Genomic DNA, 22,433 nt, shown 5'->3' on the forward strand with positions numbered 1-22,433 from the left:
GCTAGCTAAGTGAGTGATGATCAATGTGCCTCTCTCCTGAGCTCAGAATGTGATCCGCTGTCGATTCAGGATGTATTTAGTGTACGTGTGGCCTGATCTGCATGCTCACTAACCAAAAGACCAAAATTCCAGCAGATTTTCCTAGACATGATAAAGAAATTGCCTAGATACTTGGGCAGACAGTGAGGTATCTGAAGGGATGATTAGAAATTTAAGTTTTTGGTGTAAATTGTCATCACTATTTGCTGCTCAAAATACCACCATTTGGAAAGGAATTCAAAAAGAACAGCATCAGTCTAATAAACTGTAATAACGTCCCAGAACACACGATCTCTAGATACAGTTTACAGCTATTTGTATTTTTTTTTTTAGAGACTGAGACTACAGACATGCACATCTTTCTTAAAACAAAAAAAAACGCATCCCATCCTAAACAAATAAACCCCACGTGAATAATTATGAAATATTTATAAAAGTCACCATTATAAAAGTCACATTCGTACATTGATAAAAAGTCAGAATGGTATTCAATGACTTCAAGTACTGATATATTCATTTCAAAAAATGAAAGAAGTGGGAAAGCTCTGAGGTTCTGGTTCTATGACCAACAGCCATAAGGAATCCCCTGCAGCTTTGTGTTACATACTTCGGGGTTTGCTTTTGTAGGAATCTAGGGAAATGAGGGTCATGAAGGTTCTGCCTGGGCCATGCATGTCAACAGATAATGCTGGTCAAAATATTTAAATTTGTGCACATTCCACTGATAATGCCTTCTGTAAGTAAGATTCAATCTTCTAATCTGTAAGTATAGTTATAAAAGTTTACTAACTCATCTTTAGACCCCTGCTATTAAGACATTTCCATCTACAGCTGTCACTTTTAATACGAAGTTTGTAATTGAAAGATTCTTAACTATTAAAAGTAGTTGGAATCACCACCTTGCCACAGGATTTGTGTTTGTGAAAGAGACAACAAACAAGCAATTTAGAAGTGACAAACCGAATGAGACATGCAAAAGGAAAAAATCATGCAAATACATATTTAAAGGGCACTCGTGATTCCTGCAAGTACACTTTTGTTAGTGCAGATTCAAATAAATAATTTATTATGCATATGTAGAGAGGCTATTAATAGTTGTACTGGGAAATACGTGACATTGCTTCCATATACAGGCATATAAAGATTTTTTTTTTTAAGAATAATCAATAGCAATTAGCAACTAGTACAAAGGTTCATTTGCATCAATCACAAAGAAAACCAACAACCACATGTTGAATGGTGCATGTTGAGAAACAACTGAAACTGAAAATAAAGGTGTATAGCAATTGTTACATAATATGTTGGTGTTTAAATGAGTATGTCCAAATTAGATTACTATCTCTGATTTCCCTGTTTGCTCTAACAGATAAAAACTTAGGGATGTAAAATAAACAAAAAAAAGAGCTTGGAGATTAGCATACCACTATTTAGCCTTTACAAACCAAAATCAAAACTGTTTGTAAATACGAGAACTGTATTTTTAAGTCATGACAGTTTACACTTGCTCTGCAAGAATACGAGATATAAACTTATCATCTTACCGCCTTCAAAGCATGATATCCCACTTTTCAAAGCTCACAGGAAGAAAGGTAAATGTAAGACAAAACAAAAAACCTTTTTTCCATAATAGCACCTAAAGTATGCTAACAATATGCCAAGAATGTGCACTTCTCAAACAGAACAATGTAATTAAAATATAAATAATTCAGAAATATTCTAGACTAGGGTTTCCCAAAGTGACTCGAGTTAATTGTTTATCTATTGAACAATAAGATATTTTGTTACAGGGCAGGTTTTTAATCCCTCTTTGGCCCAACATCCCACCTGTTAAAAAGAGGTTATGCTCTTCAGTGAAGAGGTTTATGCAGCCCCTGTTCCAGATGCTTAGTGTCTCTAACAAGTCTTCAATTCAATTCAATCTTCACGTTCATTAGGAATTTGCATTCCAGATTTCTAGTATCTAAGATAAAGTTTTCCTCAGTTTGAGCAGTCTCAGCACACCCTCTGTTCCTAGACTTGGAGTTTCAGGACACAGAAGCTTCAACCTGCTGCAGAGACACCAGCAGCATGGATGCAGACACGGGTAGCAGGTAATGTCGTCTGTGCATTTGAGCTGACCCCACAGCACTGACTTTCAACAAGCTTTATGAGCTGAGGCTATCTATTTCAATGTTGTTACAAAATTTTATAAGGAACTAAGTATTTATACATACACATATATAATATTGCTTATCTCTCTGTATACATATACACAGACACCACCACCACATGGCTGCCAGTGCCTCGGGATGCAGTGTTTTAAGCCAAGTCCAACAAGCCTGCTATGCTACAAGACCATCAACTTTTTAGAACTACTACAAGAAAACCCCAAGCAAAACCATGGACGATACTGTCTCATCATCCTGAGTTAATAGCACTTCTGAACTGAAAGCATCCTGTCACCTAGTTATCTAGACATCTCACCAGGCACAAAGGTCACTGGGAAGCAAACAGGCAAACACGTTTTGCTGCTGAGGTGCAACGAGGGCTGGAGACAGGACCTCGTGCCAGAGGGATGAGCACCCTCAGCAGTGCTCCATCTCAAAATGGAGCTGATGCCAGGACGGACACCACTGGGCAGAATGTCTCAGAGTTGAGCAAGAGCGGTAAGATCTTCTCCTTTGAGAAAGGTATCTGCCCAGCCCCCCAGCTGAAACTCTTCTAAACTGAGAAATTACTTAACACACAGTTCTCCAGCTTTATTTGATGGTACCTGAGTTCACCTATTACAAAAGCCTCTTGTTAGAGTTGATTTTTTTTTTTTTTTTTTTTTTTTAAATTCTCCCCATTTGGATAAACTCCCTCCCAGGCTGAGCCTCACATCCTTCAGAAGACAGCTGTTCTGTGCTCTCAGCCTGAAAATTCAGTAATTGGAAAGGAAGATCAGCTGGAGGTGGGGACCAGCTCCTTTCCTTTGCACTGTTCAAGCAGGCATGGGTGCAAAGATGAAAAAAATCATTCACATTTTCTACACCAAGAAGCCAATGTTTTTTGTACAGCTACTTCCTTTATTCTCCCTCCCAGAATCACTTAACCTGAAACATCAGAGCATTTCCTCTCTTAAGAAGCAAGTAATGATTAAACCACTCCTGCTGGCCTAACAAAGTTAGATTTTTAAAGCAGCGGGACCTGCTCTAAGACACAAGAACGGGTAGCCAGTTTTTGATGCCCAGTTTCCTCTTTTGAATTCTGGTCGTGCCCTGACTGCTGGTTAGAAGGGAGCAGCCATTCCCCGCTGGGTGGTCCCAGGACTGCCCCCCCGGCAGCACGGCATCCTTCCCCCCCGGTGCCGCACCACCTGCCCAGGACCACTGCTTTGCACCAGCAGCAGGAAAGGGCAGCCGGCGCCCCGTGCTGCTCCCAACAACCTGCTCCTGGGCTGCTGCAGGGAAAGCAGTTACAGGCAGCGAGGCATGCTTCGCAGTGGGAAACTGCATGTTTAGGAGCCAGACTGGAGATTTCTGAAATATTTCAGCATGTAATGAAACTGAAGCTATGTTTACTGCAATAAACTATCAAGAACCACAAATTAGATATTAGTGCTTTAAAAAGAGGAAGTGTGTGTGAGAGAAACAGACGAGGAAACCACATATGTAGCTGTCCTATTGCAATGGTCTAACGGCTCGACCTCACTTTGATTGCTGGCTCAAAGACCAGCTACTTGCACAGACGAATGCTAGATGCCAGCCTTCAATTTCTGTACTCCTGGGAAATCTTTTAAGTATAGTTGCTGAAAATACTGGGTAGTGGTCTGAGCACATCTTCTAATAATACACAAAGGCTGTTCTGGCTGATGCGGTGAGAGACACCAGCAATGTTGTTTATGAAAATCCATCAAGTCCCTGCACTTTTTCTCAGGTCAACTCTGAACCAAATAATGGATGAGGCAAGGGCCTTGACAAACTGGATTTGTCTCAATGATGGAACTTGATACTGCCGAACAGAAGAAATTACTGTGAAGGTGAATATATGCAACTGAAACAGATTGTCTGATAAACTGAATGACTTCCAATTTAAAAAGAGATCCTCAAATTGCCACAGCTTAGAAAAAGATAACCCTAAAATCCTGGGCATTAATAACTGCCAAAGACTTGCTTCTAACAGCACCGTACAGCGGCACTGGGTGATCCAGTGTTCACCTGAGAGAATATCGGACAGGGTGAGAATTCAGATTGCTGAGTTCTGGCAGGAATTCTTACAGAAACCTAAGTGGGGCCTTAAACTACAGCATGTTTAACACCTGCTGAGTACTTATGCACAATATTATTTACACTTCACATTGACTTGCTACTAACACACACTCAATCTGCCTTCAGGAAAAAAAAACCATATCAGAACTCACGGTAAAACTGAGCACATTTTTCCTAAAAGTATTACCATTCATTTTTATATACCTTTGAATTATAGGTGCCATTTTATTGTCTATTACAGTCTGCTGAAAGAATAAGAAATCCTGTTTGACAAGTACAGTCAAAATGTTTGGTTGTTTAATGCAAGCATATTCATTTCAAATAGACAAAGATGAAAATAATCTCATGTATAATTTAAAAAGTTACCATAATCCAGAAAGACTAAATGTTTATTCATTTTTCATTTCATTTTGAGGAGCTGGAAATACAGATTTGGAACTATTAGGTCTCTCAATATAATTTTCTGAATAATCTTTTTTTTGGGGGGTGGGGTTGGAGTTGTTTTTCTGAACTAACTGCCAAAGGTCCCTGAAGCCCTCTAAGAGTAATTTCTGAAACTACAGTAGTCTTTGATTTTAAGAACAATGTTAATCAATTGCAAACCTTGTCCTCTCCCCCTCCCCCTGAAGTCATTCAGAAAACCAGATGTGACAGCTTGTCTGGATTACTGGAACTACATGGACTATTTCCTCCTGCCCAGAAGCAAATGTGATTGTGGTCAAGATCTCAGCACTCACCCAACGTCAAGAACAAAAAAAACCTTGAAGGCTTAATAGATTTTGGCATTAGTTTGCTGTGCTAACATGTCGCAAATCAGGATTTAAATTTAATCCAAGTCACAGCTCTCTTCTTTGTAACAAGAGGCTGCTTAAGGTACAAATAACTGCAGTGCATTGCATTACACATGGATAAATTCAAGTAGGACACTCATTAAATGGGGTCCAATTCCTCGGTGCATACAGTGAGGGCCTGGCTGCACCTACCAGAGACGCAGTACGTACGAAACCTGTTTGTTCAAATAGGGATGTCCCACCTACAGCCCTCAATCAGCGGGTCCTGTCTGCCCCTCTCCCATGTTGCCCCCATGAATGTCCAGTAGAGAAGCCTGGCAGCAGTGGGGCTGCAGCAAACAGCCTCAGCTTGCACCAACAGTCCTGCCTCAGCCCCAACAGGTATTAAAATTCCCTATGATGTTGTTCACCATGTGAACACTATACTGGGAGGGTTAGAAACAACTGCTGGTGCTCCCAAAGCCACCTTCTCAAGCGGTATTTTTTCCTTCCCTTCTATGTCTAAAAAACCCACCAAAACAAAACCAAAACTAAACATTCAGCAATTGTTTGTGCAGGGTTCCTCACTACCGTCTAGGCTTCCAGCCACAAGCGATGCCCGACTAGGCCAAAGCTTACTGACTCAAGAAGTACGCTCCCCAAAAGGTTCGCCTGCAGAGCTGGAAGTTGTGCCAGTGCCGTGCCAACGGCAATCACAGCAAGCGGCAGAAGAGAGCTTCCTTTCTGTGGCAGGGGAAGGAAACGTTTTAAGAAACATTGCCTTCAGCTGCTTCTCACTGCAGCAGCTCCTGGAGGCTTTACACTAGAAGGACCTGCAAGAAGGCTTGCAAAGAAAGGACATTAAAAGAACCACCCCCAGCTTCCTTCCTCACGACAGCAAGGACTTGACAAAGGCTCTAGCAGAGCACGAACAGTGAGCACCTGCATCTGAAATCAGCAGATGGCCACACTGTCCAAGAAACATGACTGCATATTCTGGCAACAGGCACCGTACAGATACTCCAGCAGCTTCCCAACTTCTGCCTGTAACTTGCAGCTCCCAATGAAGAAGTGCCAGTGGAGCCTGGCAGAGTGGAACCGAACCTTACCCTGCCTACTGTCAGATGGAGGGCAGAAACAATGAATATGGCCTGCTGTCACAGCTTTCATTACGCGTGTCCAGGAACAAGGTCAGGTTATGAAATTAAGCCTGTAATAACATCATTCCTCCATTCTGTTATGGGACCTTGCTGTCTTAGTTTTAATTTAGCTTCTCATTTTTAGGTGCACGTGAAACACTGATGATATCAGGGGTGCTACTGTAACTGCATCAGCATAACAAGACAAAGAAGCAGAATACATTCAGAGGAAAATTACATTTAGCATAATTAATATGGTTTCAAACAGACCACACACAGTACTAGAAGCTCTATTAAATGCCAAAATATAAGCTAGTTCTTTCAAGATAAAGGGAAAATGACTTTGTGAACTGTTAACGCCATACTGTATGCTGGAAGTATCTCCAATAATGATATATCATAGAATTGTGCACAGGAGACCGAAGTAATTCCCCCTGAAATGCAGCCTCACACAGATGCATTCAGTAAAAACACTGAAATAATGATTTTTCATCTAATTCCTGTAACATTATAATAGCATGTATTGATAATTCGATAAATGCACACAGTCTGGTTTAAAAGATGAGGAAAAACAGGTGGATTAAATGACAGTTTGATAAATGAAAGAGAAGCAAGTTCAAAGAAGCATATGCATTTTAAGAAGAAAAGAAGTCCCTTAGTCACAGATGCTGAACTACAGCTGGATATTTACCGTACTGGACTGGGAAGCAAAAATGGGCTTACATGAATGTCGTATCTCCTAGGGACAACAAATGAATTCCATGCACAAACTTGATCTTGCATTTTCCAAATTTAAACTGAAAAATATAATCTTTTCTGACAGAATATGGTAAAAGTATCTTAATATCTATTTCACAAATAAAGTAAAGACTGGTAAGTGGCAGAGAAATCAATATTTCTGTGTGTGTGTGACAGTGAGGCTACTTTGAAAAGATTTTTTTTCATTTTAAAACTAATAGTAAAAGTAAGCACTGAAAGAGGGTTAGGTTTTTTTTTTAAAAAACACTTTCAGATAAACAGGGAGTCATTGCTTTCTTCATGGGACCATCTGTAATTTTCTCTATTATATGTATATATATAACATCTTCATCCTAATGGCCTGGAATTATTTATTGAATATGTACAATAGGTACTCCTAAGATAAGGACTGTATTTTAATATTTTTGCCAAACAAATAGTACATACAGGCGTGTATGGTATCTATTCCTTTCAGAAATTAATATGCATTCTGACCAACTGTTAGGGATGAAAAGTTATGAGAGAAGTTCTTATCACTGGATTTGCCTCAATTTGCCGTGATTGATTTCCCTGTAGTTACATGAAGCTCAAGAATGGTGCAAGCAGTTATTTTACTGCTCTGAAATGCTTTGAGTTCAAATACAATTCTGAAGTAACAGAACTATTTGATATGAAACTAAGTTAATGCAGATGTTGTACAGAGAATTTGCCTCTAAGTACATGTAATACAGAAGCTAGTAACCTGTCCACAAAAGACAACCACTCTCCCCATTCCCCAAATAAGCAATAACCATAGTCAAGTATCTGTTGAAGTAGGTGTTGAAGTAAACACCTAAGATAAAGCATTCCTGCTGCTACAGAAAGTTAGTATAATTGTTTTACTTCACCCCAATATAAATACTCTTACCGATGTCTCATAGAAAATATCTACCTAATTTTGTCTAACATTCAGAGCAGAGTAACGTTAAATATATAGGTCAAGATGTTAAGAAAAAATAGTAATACGATATCATACAAGCTACAGGATATGGTATTTTACTTGGTGGAAAAGATTTTGAAAGGTAAAAAGGTCAGTTAATAGACATGAGTCATAATCATGCCATATGACTTTGGTAGCTCCTCCTCAAATACAATGTACGCTGTACAAAGGTTATACACTTGGGCACGTGTCCAAAGCATATACTCACCTTAACGCAAAGTTACCATTGCAACCACCCATTTTCAGTGGCTGTAATGTTAGCATTAAGATAAACATGTATGCTTAAATTTCTACCTGTGAAGTTTTAATCACTAAGCAGAAATATCAAAATAGCACAGTATAAAAGAAAAAAAAAATAATCAAAACCCCAGTTATTAGTACTTAATGACAAACAGGCCTAGTCCCATTTGTATGGTGGTTTTCTTGTATTATGGTAAAAATGAATTATATAACTGTAGCTATTATTTAATTAAAATGTATTATTATTAGCTAGCTCAGATAATTCAGGCTGACCATTCTGCCCATCCACAAATTATAGTATCAGCTGTTACCACGTCCTGTAAGTTGCGGTACATAAAAGTGTTCCATGTTCCAACTAAAACTGCCGGAGAAGAATGCTATAATGCCTTACTACAAACAGAAGTCAGTACAATTTGGGACTTCTCTGTACTTTCAGTGCAGGTTAAAAATTTTGTCACTGAAATGATGTGAAAGAAATCCTCAGGTAATAAACAGGAATTTCTCAGTAACACAAACAAACGTCAGGACACTGGTAACTGTGATTGGAAAAAAATAATCTTTGTTTCTGGCAATTCCAGCTTCCAGCCCAGACAACTGATACGTTAGTCCATTTAACTTCTCTATATTTTAGCAGAGCTATTTTTAGCCATTGCAAAACTAATGGAAGAGCTGAGAGCCTACATTCCACTCTAATTGAGCCATCATGTTTAGCGGCCAACTATTTTGTACATTATAAATGCAGCAATACATATCAGAGATAATACTAACATCTGTTTTAGGAGGCAACAAGCCAGGTGGCTATATACAAGATCTTGGTGAAGGGACCAGATTTTTTTTTGCTTTCTAGGACTGTTTAGCAGTGCTTTCACTACAGCTTGTGGGTTCCTCAGCTTGGTAGCTGAATCTTTTTTCTTGTTTTGAAACAGGAATGGCATGTATACTTCGATTTGTACCAAGGAACTATGCTGTAAAATTAAGGACTCTTTCACAGCTGTTATCTCTGAAGTTAGTTAAGAGAAAGCTCACACCCTCCACTCCAACCAGCTGAAAAAGCTGCTGCTGTTAATCTCCAGCACTGAAAGAAAGATGGAAAAGCCTCCTTAAATCCTTTCCTCATCTTTTCAGGTGGCCAGCGGGAAAACAAACAAACAAAACCCCCAACACACACAAACCAAAACCCCTCACGTTTCAGTATCAGGGTAAGTGTTGTTGCCACACCCAAAATTCCATCTGCAGAGATGCAGGCATCTCATTCCATGCCTTTCCAGTAAAAGTTTATGGATGAACAGTGAGTTATTTATAGAAGCATTACTTCACATCCACATTTGTCTGAGACTTCTACAGAGCATCACTGATGTATGCTGTGATACATTTGAATAGTGTTTTTGCAATCCTTTTTTCTCTGACCTTTGAAACATGGTATGAAATTTCTCACTAGCTCTTTATGTCCAGTTTGTATTTAAGAATTCCCTAGGTATTACAGAAATCATGAAGAACCAGAAACCTCTCGTAACCTACAATACAAACAAGAAGAAAATTTTCTGACAACTGCTTCATATGCAAAAGCTGTGAGAAAGAGGCAGGTGATTTCACTTACTGATTACGTGGACTACACAAAGTCTTAATACATTTACATTTCAAAATACAAATCTGCTTATGGGTTTTGTTTTTAAAGCTTTCTACATTTTCTGTAGTTTTTAGGAGCCCTGATCCCCTACTGACCTACAGCACAGTAATCCAAATCGTCTCTTAAACAAGCTGTTCTCCACTTTGCATACACACTTGTGTAGGGCTCTTCCATCAGCTCTTGTTACCAAGTCTCAATATCAGCTAAAATGAAAATGGGAAGTATCAGTTTCCAAATAACCAATGCACCAATGAGACCTCTAACAATTATAAAACAGCACAGAACAAGAGCTTTTACATGCATCATGTATACGTAGCCCATAAAAGTAGATCTTCCTGGGTATGCTATAAAACTGAGCTTAAGTAATGATGGCCCCCCCAAAAAAATCACCTTACAACTGCATTAAACTTGGGGAATTATATATTGTTTTTACACCGTTTAGTATTCAGAAAGCCCACAATGAGGTATACTTGCTAGTGACTTCAATGTACTTCCTTTTTCAGACTGGACACTAATATACATACATTTTTGTGTGCTTTCCAGCATCAATCACGTTCAAGACCCCATTCATATGATATTTAACCTCTTTTCACCCTAAATTCACCTCTTTTTAAAGACTCATCCTTTTTTTTTTTTTTCAGGGCATATCTACACAGTAGTTTTCACACTTTTTTTTTTAATGTTCTAGGCATATTTCTTGCAAATATTTTGGTCTAACAGATTTTGACATGCTCATAACTTTTTAAGAATTTCCACATCATTCCAGTTCAGAAGCATTTTAGTTAGCATTCTGAGAAAACCTTCAGTTAAAAATCCAAACTGTAGCATGTAGATTTTGTTAAACAGTAGGGGAATATTATGCTTATTAACAACCAGGAGCTACGAAGACTACTCTAGATATGACATTCAGCAAAACCTTCAAGGAGAAGTCCTTCAAGCTAAAGAAAGAAATCTATTTATGGTTGAAGTTTAACCTGCTGCGCTCCCCTGAGTATCTTACTGTGTATTTCCCTATAATGAGCTATCTAATTTGAAGCATGCCTTCGTTAGCAGACGGAAATACACAAACTAACTTTTGACTGAAATACCATCAGGAAGATGACTTCTACTCGATCAAACAGAGCAGCACATTCTGACTCAACACATGGTTTCAGGAGGCTGCATCTCCCAGCTGTATTTGAAAGAAGGGGGAGCATGGGCGTGCACCGAGGCTCTCTCAAGCATTCTAATAAAGATGTCAAGATGCTAAGACACAAGAGAAAAATAAAGGTCAGTCCCAATAATAATAAAAAATAAAATGACAAAAATAAATGTTGGTCTCAATCTGTCTATAGCATCATCTAAAATAACACATGTTTAGCTCACGCTGTCACCCTCTCAACTGTACATTTTCCTGACCTCTCTGAACGTTACTGGTTTCTTTTTCACACCCTTCCCACTGCTTTACCTAGACAGGATGCAATAAACAGATGTTAAATAAATATTCTGGGGTACAGCCAGTGCTTGAGTGCACAGGTTCTCCCCATTTCCCAAATGTGCCAGAACCACACCAGCCCACTCCTTCTTCTGCCAGCCATAAGGGAGGAAGGGCAATCGTCCCCAGTGTATCAGTACATGCCACTGATAGGCTTCTCGCTGCTCTAACTCAGATTTGCAGGAATCTCCAGCACACATACTTGACTATGTACTAAGCTTCAAGTATATTCATTGCAGTAAAGAAACACTTAAATACTTTGGGACAGTAGACAGCTTAATTTATAACAATGGAAAAACTCATAAAAGTAATTAGAACATCTGACGTTTTCAACATATATGGTTAGCAAAGCGCAAGACAGAAATTAGAGATGGAAATCTGCAGATAATACTATGTGCTAGATGCCAGTAGTTCAGTTTAAAGTGTGCTTATTTGAACAACTGCATAAACTTTAAACTGACAGTAAATTAACTCAAGTAAATGCAACAGACAGGAAGACAGAAATGAAAAGGCTGAAGAAATGAAAATCTTACTTTCAAGTCCATAAGCAGTATTATCTACTATAGAAAGGAAAGAGTTACAAAAATGGGAGGCAACTTACAGCACTTGCATCTCCCTTGCCTTTCTTTCATACCCAAGGTCATCTGGTTCAAGACTCAAATTGGAGTTAAAGAAACCAATTCCCATGTGTGTGGCAGCTGCTGCCCTGCCTGTGTCACTGAGTTACTCCCATCAAGAAGAAACACTTCAGAAAGAACACTTTAATATTAGTGCTGGCTGCTAGCCTGCAAAATAGAAGATGATACTTAATGCTACTTTACAGCAGACCCACATTCTTCTTCCTTCTGCCCTTAAACTTCTAAGGATTTTTTAAAAATATTTGTTAAAGTAGTTTAATTAAAGCTTGAGGATACATTCCCTCTTTTGTACAGGATTCCAGTATAGGTGAACATCAGTTTTGAAGGAATCTAAGTTAACTATCATAATTAACAACAATTTGTTGTAACATACTGTAAAATGCAGAAACAAAAACAGAGTTCAGGAAAGGAGTTTGCCCCCCAAAACAAAAATCAGCTTTTGTTGAATGGCACGCACGTTGTCACAGATACTCATTTTATATGAAATGCGCACATACAAAATGAAAAGGAAAAAAGTCAGATTCAGATATTAGTTTGTGAAGTGGTTTATGTATTGTGGGATCATATTTGAACTAACTTGATAAAGACAAAGAATTAAAACTGATTAAGTTTTTCTCCCAGCTGATAAATACATAGTTTGACTCTGGCTAACTGGTATAAGTCAGGAAGTAGAGAACAAAAAAAAAGCCACAACTATACTAACATTACATTATTTCGAAATTTAAAATGGTCCTTTAACAAAGTTTCATGTTTCCATCCCTTCAAGAGAAGACTTAAGACACAAATACTAGCAGCTTAAAGAAAATCATTAAATAATGGGTTAAGTTTCAAGAACAAAATTTAAATCATCTTCCTGAGGTTCTCCAATTATACAGATATTTGAATTTGCAAATGATAACTTTCAACATCCAGTCATTCTCAGCCTAAAACACCAGCTTCATATGAGCTTATTTATAAGCAATAAACAAAGTCAAATATTGAAGAAAACATGCTTCCATTAAAGGAGATTGCCGAGTCCAAAATGGGCAGCAGTTCAAGAATGCTACACTAGTAGTCAGGCATGTACGATTTACAGTACTTTTACTTTTCTACTGCTGCCACTAAGTTTAGAACATGCCCTACAAAAAGGCCTTGCTGATTTTAAAGTGCTCTGCAGATCTGTAGTACGCTTATTTTGGTACTTTCAATACAGGCCTTTGAGACCTTGCCTTCAGCCTGACCGTCTTCCATAATCTTTTGCTAGGAGTTAGCTTACCGTGTTCTCCCCCCACGCCATCACGCCCAGGCAGTTACTCATGTACTCCGAACGGGCTGTCAGTAGGATACCTGGTCACTAATGCAGAGAGCGATGATGTACTTCTGTCTTTTGTATTTAAAAGAAGCTGACACTTCTTTGTCATCATTTCTCTTATAAGTGTAGCCTACGCAATGCAAGAATTAGGGAAGAAATAATCCTGTCATGTCACGTGCAGGCTTATCTATGCAGGGAACATTCTCCTACAATGCATGCTACTTCATTGTTTTGCAAAATTTTACCACAAAAATAAACATATGAAGTTGAAAAGCAATGGATGGCTTTATACACCGTGCTTGTAAAAACAAAAAGCCAGGCCACACAGTCATCTTTTATGTTCTCAGGACAAGTTTGGGAGGCTTCTGGATTTGTGTTACTTAAGAATCCAAGTGATAATATGCAGCACAATGATGAAAGAGCAATTTCAAGCACACATCTAATAATCTGATGTGAACAGTGAGTCATAAATCTACCATAACAGGGGCTATGCTTTTCTTACTGGGAAAGAGAAATAAGAAAGGTGGGCAGAACAGAACTAAGCAATTTTTCTTCTGTTTTATTTTTGGACTGGCAGAAAGTTTCTTGCCCATGTTACACAAATAAGCCTGTTGCTAGTACAGCACTTTGGAAGATTTTGAAAAACCAAAATTTCTCCTTGTTTATTCGGAAGATAATGCTCACCCCAACAGCACAACTCAAAAAAATCATGTCCTAAATTCTAATGGTACTGCTGAGTTATGACAAAAAAAAAAAAGCAAACAGTTTGCCAATGTGTACAAGGAAGAGGAGAAAAAACTGATAATTTCACGAATGAATTCGACACCATCAGAACTCGGAAAACATTTATTTTGCTACCTCAAATTTGTTATTTCTGTACTATACGTTCAGGTCTTGCCAGACCCCCCCCCCCCAGTTTGGCTACACCTTTGATGCACAGCATCAAACTTACATGCAGGATTCAAAGTCCTCTAAGTGCTTATTTAATTGATGCTCATGACCATTCAGAGGTATTGTTATTGCAATCATTTTTTTCTCCTACTAAATATTCAAATGCCTCACAGCTATTGACCTATGTAATAACAAACGTATCCACACCTAACTGTAACACGCTTCGCTTTCTTTATGGATAAGTAATGTTATTTATTTGCACAGTAACTTTTCTTCACTCCAAAATTTGATCCCAACTGTTTTAATCGTATACTTGCTTTTTGTTTAACTTAGTTACAGAAATAACAAAAAGACTCATGATTTTTCAAAACTACTCTTTGCCCTGGGCATGTAAAAGCTTTAACATGAACTGCTGAAGGCCAGTAAATAAAGTCGTGGTAATATCCCCACATACACCTAGCGTACTGCTACAAAAGCTTAACACTGTTCTCAACCTTTGACATTAAGCTAGATGAAACTACACCTTCCATCCATGCATGATGCACAAATCAATCCTATTTTCAAGGCTCTCTCAGACAAAGAGGTTCTTACGCTCCCATGCAGCATGCCACGAGACCTTCTGCTTGAAGAATGCGAAGACAGAAAAGAATTGCCACTGACAGGCCACGGATGTTCATTATCTGTCTATCCATCTGCAGCAGAATTGGACTGTCTTCATAGTGCCTAGCAAAAGCCACATACACAGAGTAAATCTGTCTGCATCGGGCCTGTAACCTGATAAACATTTTACTGCATAAACCAGCATTGCTGGGAAAAAAAAAAAAAAAGAAAAACACACCAAAAAAACCACACAGCAGAAACCCAACCCTGAAGAACCAGCAGTCCTAACCTCTCCTAGAGGCTTGTTCCTGCCCCAGACTATTCCCTGACACATGCCAGTGCAAACCTTTATAGGGCCACATCGTGAATTGGACTGTGAAACTGATCTGGCTGAAAACTGATTTAGGAGAAACAAAACCAAACCACCAAATGAACACCAAATCAAAACTAGCAACAAAATCTGTTCGCTGTATAGCTGTTTGTGCAAATGCAAAGCAACACAGCATGGCACAGAACCGCTTTTAGCAGCAGCACCAGCTGACAAAGTCTGACACGTTCTTTGAACAGCCTCAAGTCTGTACGGGCAAAACTTCCAGTTATAGCAGACAGCGAGGACAATGAACCAACTAGAACTTTTCCATCCTAAATTTATCACAGATTTGCCTTGTGTCTTAGCAATCTACAACAATAAAACAAACTGAATCGACCTTTTTACAGTTTTCAAATATACATATCATTCAGTTCCTAAGTTCAAAAGCAAACTACGGTGCCAGTGACACACCAAACCATATCATTAATATTATTTCTTGCTTAATAAAGCTGTTTGTGTTTAGGACCTCAAAACAGAAACAAAGACAAAAACCTTTTTTCTGCTTCTTTCAGCCACCAACTCCCAATTTCTCCTCAAATTACTAGAGGTTCACATTTTTAAAAAATATACATACTTAAGTATATTGTACACTATGGGGATCTTTACATGCTCTGAGTATTAATTTTTAAAAGATATAAATGAAGCTCTTACATTCTGAGACCTGAACAACATTTTCCATGTTTAACGCCCAGCACTAATTCAGAAAACTACTCCTGCTGTCTAGTGGACTTATAATCCACATAAGAAGTTCTCCTTTCTGACCTGATCCGCTTTTAAGTACTCCTGTCATGTTAACAGCCCCACATCATCCTCTAGATTTATCCTGGAACTTCGGGGAAAGCTGTTCTCTGGTTCCTCTCAACATAAATAAAAAAACAGCCATTGGTTCTGCTAATTTCATTATCGGGTTCTTCTGTTTAACACAATTTAAATATCTCTGAGCCCTTGTACCATGTTGTGGGACTGCAGCCATTTGAAAACCCTCAGCAGAAACCCAGTTTGCTTCAGCGCTCACTACCACGCATGACACCGCAGACGTGAAACAGATAGGCCTTCAATTCAAGCTCTCTGATCTGTATTTATGTAGAGAACGAAGGAGGAATTCTCCGTCATTTAAAAACCAACACGTCTCCAATGATGTAGGAAGGCTTACAGAAACCCACATGAATTGGAGGCAGAAAAATCTAGCTAATTTACCCACGTCTGTGTTTCTTTTCTTTTAAAGAAGAAGAACAACAACATAGCCCAGTTTTCTGGATTTACTTAACAGGCCAGAGCACACTGGGTCCTGCCACACATCGGCCTTTCTTTATAGCAAAACCCAAACAAACAACACCCCCTCCACAACAATAACAAAAACACCCTGAACATGGGAAGATTTGCATGTATTAATCTTCCATAGCCCAGCCCTTCCCCAATCATTTCTTATTTGGTACCTTCGGGTTATTTCTCCTCCTGATCAGGCTGCACTGCCATTCTCCACCACCCACAACACACACTCACATCCCTCAGTCCTTGGAAGAGATTTCCAGTCCGACACCTGTGAAGCCACTTCCCTCCAACACTCCTTCAAGCAATCCTTTGCTACAACACGTCCCCAAACGAATGGCTGAGATGCTGATGCTCAGGCACTACTACCTATATCAGTGCTTTCTCTTCCTCCCTGAATTTAGATCATTTTTTGCATGCTTTCTTGTGTAAGCTCTTTGAGGACAGACTCTTACTCACTTTTTGTTAAGCAAAGCCTAGATCCCAACCCAGAACGAGAGCTCCCAGACACCACAGTAACACAAATAACTGTCTATAATGGTAACAAAGGCCTTTAGTATAGACACAGTTGTCCTAGCAGAGCTACACTTATGCTGATGTTCCTGTTTTCTCCCTGGTTGCCCAGCAGAAGTAAGAAGTACGCTGACAAGAAGAGCAGTTTGCCATCACGGTGCACCCACGCCAGAAGCGCTCTGTGCACCGCTGCAGCAGCGCTCAGGAACCACGACCGAGGCAGCCATGACTTTCACACCCAGCACAGGAACCCGCATCTGTATCTAGCGCCGACAAAAATAGAAGTTGTGGCTACATTCTTAATCGCAATCAAACTACCACTACTTCAGGGTCCAACAAGTGAGCCACAGCGACTGATCACCCGCCCTCTCCGTGAAGGTAAGCGCCTCGCTGGAACAGCTCGCTCACCGCCTCTTCTGTTACCACTCCCAGCAGAGCCGATCCATGCAGGGGAACGGGACTTTGCAGCTGCACGCTGTCCTGTTCAGATCAGTGTCTGCTCACCACAGACCTCAGCCATATCCCCCATGCCAGCTGCCAGAAGTTGGGCTGGCAAAGTCAAGGGATGCCACAAAACTGCACTGGTCTGACACAGTCACGGGATTCCTGAAGGTTCTGGAAAGCATCCCAAAAAGCACCACGAGAAAACCCACAGAGCAGAACGTCGCTTCATAGGATGCACGCCGAGACCGCCATACAAATAATTCAAATCACTGGTGAGCTGTCAAATGCAGTAAGCAACAAGGAACTGCAAAATGGCAGTAACAAAAAATGGCAGAGACTTGTGTCAGTGTGACATAATTACATTGCTGCACTCCAAATAAACAAACTAATCAGATATAACATTACTGTAAGGACATGCCCAATGTATTTTGACTAATGGTGCTATTAGTTCCTGTTTCCATGTAGTACTTCTGAATTGTATCTCAAGGCAGCAGAAATTTTGGACCTTACAAGATAAATCTCATTTCTGTGGTGGGGGGAAAGGAAACAAACAAAAAAAAACACATTACTAGCAAAAAAGTTATTTTCCTTATGGTAGGAACTGCAGACTTAGTTTTCAAAAAACAAAACAACAACAAAAAACCGTAATACAAAAATACAAACCAACACACCAATAATTAAAGCTTGCTTCAAAATGCCATATAAATGCCTTGCTTGTGCTACACAGAAACTATTTCACGAGAGAAACTTCAGCTCAGTCTGTTCCTGAACTCATTTACTTACTAGATCCATGAAGGGAAAATATTATACATACATATTTAAAATAAAAAACCTACCACCAACCAATTTGTACTGGTTGTACAAGCGATCCTGGAAAAAGCAAAAAAGAAAAAGCAGGCAGAGCCCCTTGAGCTGCATATAACCCACCATAAGGCTTTATTCCTCTGAATCTAAGCAGAGGCCATGTAATGTCTGAGCCTCTAATTCAGCAAAGCACTGAGACACTGAAGGAAGAGATCCCTAATCCCATTATTAAGCCCTTAAACCACCGTTCCCCAATGTAAAGGACATGTTTATCTAGTTATTCTGCTACAGATTTTAGGTTACGTTATAATGAATGACCATTCAGCGTGTAAAACTTTTCCAGCAGAGCTATTAAGCATACTGTAACTAAATCTACTTTTCTACTACCCGTCACTAATGATTTATTTTCAGTTAAAATAACAGATCAGGGTCCTAGAAAGACATCTGCTCTGACAAAGAAAATTAAGTCAAACGTATACAAGTCCACATCATACATAAACCTGTAACATTAACAGGCAGACTGACAGGATTCAGATGTGGAAGAATAAAAAAAGACAAACGCAAAACAAAAACCAAACCAAAAGCCCTACCCATGCACCTACCTAAAGGTATTTTAAGGACTGTTTATGTTCCACCGAGGACAGGATGTATATTTTACTAATACAAATTTTGAACAGAGTACTGTTTAAAGAGTAATATATATCCACAAATGGAAAAAAACTGAAGTGCTTCCCTAAATCCACCAGTTCTGGAAGCATTTGTAGGGAGCTGAGAAGTCCAAGCAGCTGTACACACATTTTCATGTCTAAACTGCAATAGAATGGTTTAGGATAATTTCACCTGAATGTGACATTTCCTTGTTCTGAAGAAACAAGAGTAATTCAAAATTATCTGAGGCTAATCTGTCCTAGCTGAACAGTATTTGAAGGTAGTCTTACTGCTGAATATCCAGCCTAATTATAATGTCTGTTCAAAACAAATTAATTAGGTTACTTGTACCTTTTTAAAGTGTCCTTAGGCACTTGACCACAGCTAATAATAAATACCCAGTACATTTTTGTCTCTAAAAAAGCAAGCATCATTATCTCTATTCGAAAGATGGTGAAACTGAGACATGAGCAGGCAAAGTCATCTGCCTAATGTCACCTAGCAGAGGGTAGAGCAGCCAGGAAGGAAATGCAGGTCTTCAGAGTTACATCTCATAGTTTAGTCCTACATGGAGAGGTACAAGTGCCTCATTTTGTGCACACTTATACGTAAAACATAGCTGTGTACTCTGAAGCTCAACTGTCCAATTTATTTCAAATAACAAAATATCAAGTATTTTTCAAACACTTTCATTTTATGGATATTTGTGTCATGGTTATGAAATGGAAAAATAAAAGCAAATAGTAAAAACTATACAGGATGTGCCATCCAACTAAGCGTAAATTTCACTTTACCTTTATTTCAGACATGGTATTGTTCATCACTCCTTTAGACATAAAATAAGTTAGCAATGGCCTTTAAACACGGCTGTTGTGACATTTATAGTTCAAAGAGCCCTGGCTACGGCATCATAGAGGATTAGATGACTAGGGCTTCCATTAAAGCAAAATATCAACGAGGAAAAAATAAAATCCCTTTATTCTGACCAGTCCAGAAACAAAGACATTTTTGCAAATGTTTTGTAACTTTAGAAATACCTAATTTTGACTGAGTTTTAAATACTCTTTCAAACTTTACACTTCAATTTGAAGTGAGTGAGGCTGTTACATTCATATTTGCTATATGGTGTAGCCCAAGTTCTCTATTTTAATCAACTATTTCATTTTATCTACAAAATCACATACTTAAAAGACACAGGAATTGTTTTGGAAACGTAATTTTGAATTAATGAAAAAAATCTTATATTCTGTAACATCAACAATAAAGGTCTGAAAATGAACACCTTTACACTTCTGTCTTGTAAAGTAGCATTACAGAACACCTAGGAGCACAGTCACTTTACTTAAATAATAGATTCATTTGAATAGCTTAAGCAATAACTTCTGTTACCCAGGCTACATCAACTTAGAATGCTGACAGCTATCATCACTTAACAAAAAGTACAAATCTTTGGAAATGGAAAATCAGGATTTTTTTTTTTAAAGACAGCATTTTTCATTCAAAACTGTAGAAGTTTTATTTCATAGATGCCTTATTATAAGGACCTACAGCATTGTTAGTTGAAATTTTATTTTATGAGGAAACAGAATTGCCACTTCTGCTAGAAAGCAAAGAGTTAAAGGCTACGCAATGAACCTGCAAGCAAGCATTTGAGAGGCCAGTTTACCTGCTGGACAAAGTTCTAAAAGGATGCAAGCTCAGAGAAGGACAGCAGAGTTTTGGAAGGGAAGACAACATCATCAATACAGGTTCTTACCCAAGCTCCTTCCCCCTCCTACAAAAGAACCTGTACTGGAGATAAAAAGGAAGTAAAAAAGGTAAGCTGCCTTTATGTAAGCTCTCAGTCTTTGGTAATCAGGTAATTTTGCTGATGAAGCTACTAAACAAAACCATCTAAAGGGGTGTTTGTTTACTGCCAAGTTTATTTTGCACTACGTGTTTGGTAATTACTGAGGAAAAAGTGTTACATTTTGTGCCTTGAACAAACTTATGTCAAAACTTGCTTAGAAACAGGAGATACTTTCTACTGTCTGTGAAATGTAGAAGTGAGATATAGAAGAATGGAAAAAATGCCTTGCAGAAATAGCAGGACAGAAATGCTTTGTGGACATTTGCCAGCAGAGGTTTTAAAGAAACTGTTCCATCAGATATGGAGTATTTATATATATTTATATGTATATATATAAACCTGTCATTGTGAGAAGTGCAATCTATCTATTTAAGGCCCATTTAATTAAATGGGGTTTGCATTGAAACAAGTGCATATACCACGTTTTTTCTTCTCAGCAGGTAGCTATTTTGCCCTTTTGTTTTTTGTATTTCCCCCAAACCCACTTCTCATCCTGTCAGTAGTTGTGGAAGTTCACGAGTCTTTATATCAGGGAGTCCAACTGATTCACAAGAACCAAAACACTTCCATTAACTTCATCCAAACCTAACAGTAATTACTTGCAGCACACTGGAGCTTTCAGGGCTATCATAACCAAATACACATGCAATACGCGGTGTCAATAAGCAACATGCCACATTTATCACTGACTGATGCTCACGTTTGATTCAAAGTCAGTATCAAGCCCGGGATTAACACTGTTTTTAGCTCGTTCTCAGTAGGTCTTCAGAGTATTATCGAAACATCTAAACCACACATGGTTCATGATCTAGATCAACCCACTTACGCGAGGCTTTCAACTTGTACTGTAGCTATGCATTTTACAACTTCCTCCCCTTTCCACATAAGATTGCGGTCGATATGCAAGTAAAAGCCCATTTTAAGTATGAACACTATTTAAGTTAGCATCCTTTAGTTTGAGGAAGTTTCCTCCTGAAAAAACATGAGTAAAACGGCATATTTCATGCTGCACTATGGTTCTCCTTACTTTGGGAACATGCCACTGAAGTAACTTTTATACACAGATATATGAAGAGCAACTTGTTTTGGAGAATTAACAAGGAAAATGATATCACAATTTTTGTTAGTATATGCCACTGAAATCAAAACAATACCTTTAAAGTGGTTCTTCCTGATATGGAAATTCCTCCAAAAAAAATACCTGAATGTAACAGTTTACAAACTTAAGCCCTGCTGGTGTTTCCATGTTAATTTCATAACCGTTCTGTTTTGCTCAAAGACTACACTTACTGATACAAAAGTTACCACATGTAACACAAGAGAGGGTGCAACCCTCTAATCTAATCTACCCTCTTTTTTATTTTTTAAATATGCATCATCAGTCAATCTTCCAAAAAAGATAAAAAAACCACCCCCCAAACCCCCTAAACAAAAAGACACAGCTAATTTCTGTTTAGATAATCCTACCCCTCTTCAGTACTACTTACAGAACTTCTGCTTCCACTTCGCTTACCTGTAACGCTACCATAGTTACTTATTCACGCAGCTTACCACTTCAAACAGGTTTACCAGCTTTTATATCATCGTATCAAGTTTGGATTAACATACTGATTCTTCCTAGACACTTACGAGCCACTGATTAAAGTTTAGCGTTTTAGATGGATTCTTAGCCTTCAGCCATCTCATGTGCTCCAATCTTAAGTGAAGTGCTACACCTCTATTGTGCCTTCTCTTCCTTTGTTACTCGAGCGCTGACATTTAAAACTACAGGAAAATTTCACGGCGTTTATGAAATAAATTCCTGCTTTTTTTTAAGCACGCCGTTCTAATTTCCATCCGAACACTAAATTCAATGCTTTCCATTTATGGACTTGTTAGTTT

The 22,433-nt window shown here is 38.7% G+C and overlaps 1 protein-coding gene and 1 long non-coding RNA gene across 2 annotated transcripts in view; both read right to left on the reverse strand.

The window, feature by feature from the left end:
* The window catches only part of PKN2 (protein kinase N2), a 53,771-nt gene that overhangs the window by 30,470 nt on the left and 868 nt on the right, over window positions 1-22,433 (reverse strand). The gene's annotated exons all lie outside the window — the stretch shown is intronic.
* Window positions 10,257-22,175, reverse strand: LOC310903644. The gene is made up of 2 exons (XR_014587640.1): window positions 11,837-22,175; window positions 10,257-11,006 (listed from the first exon to the last, which is right to left on the reverse strand). It is a non-coding gene; the product is annotated as an uncharacterized lncRNA (long non-coding RNA).

This window comes from Anser anser (genome assembly GCF_964211835.1).
Source record: "Anser anser genome assembly, chromosome: 8".
NCBI classification, from domain to species: domain Eukaryota; kingdom Metazoa; phylum Chordata; class Aves; order Anseriformes; family Anatidae; genus Anser; species Anser anser.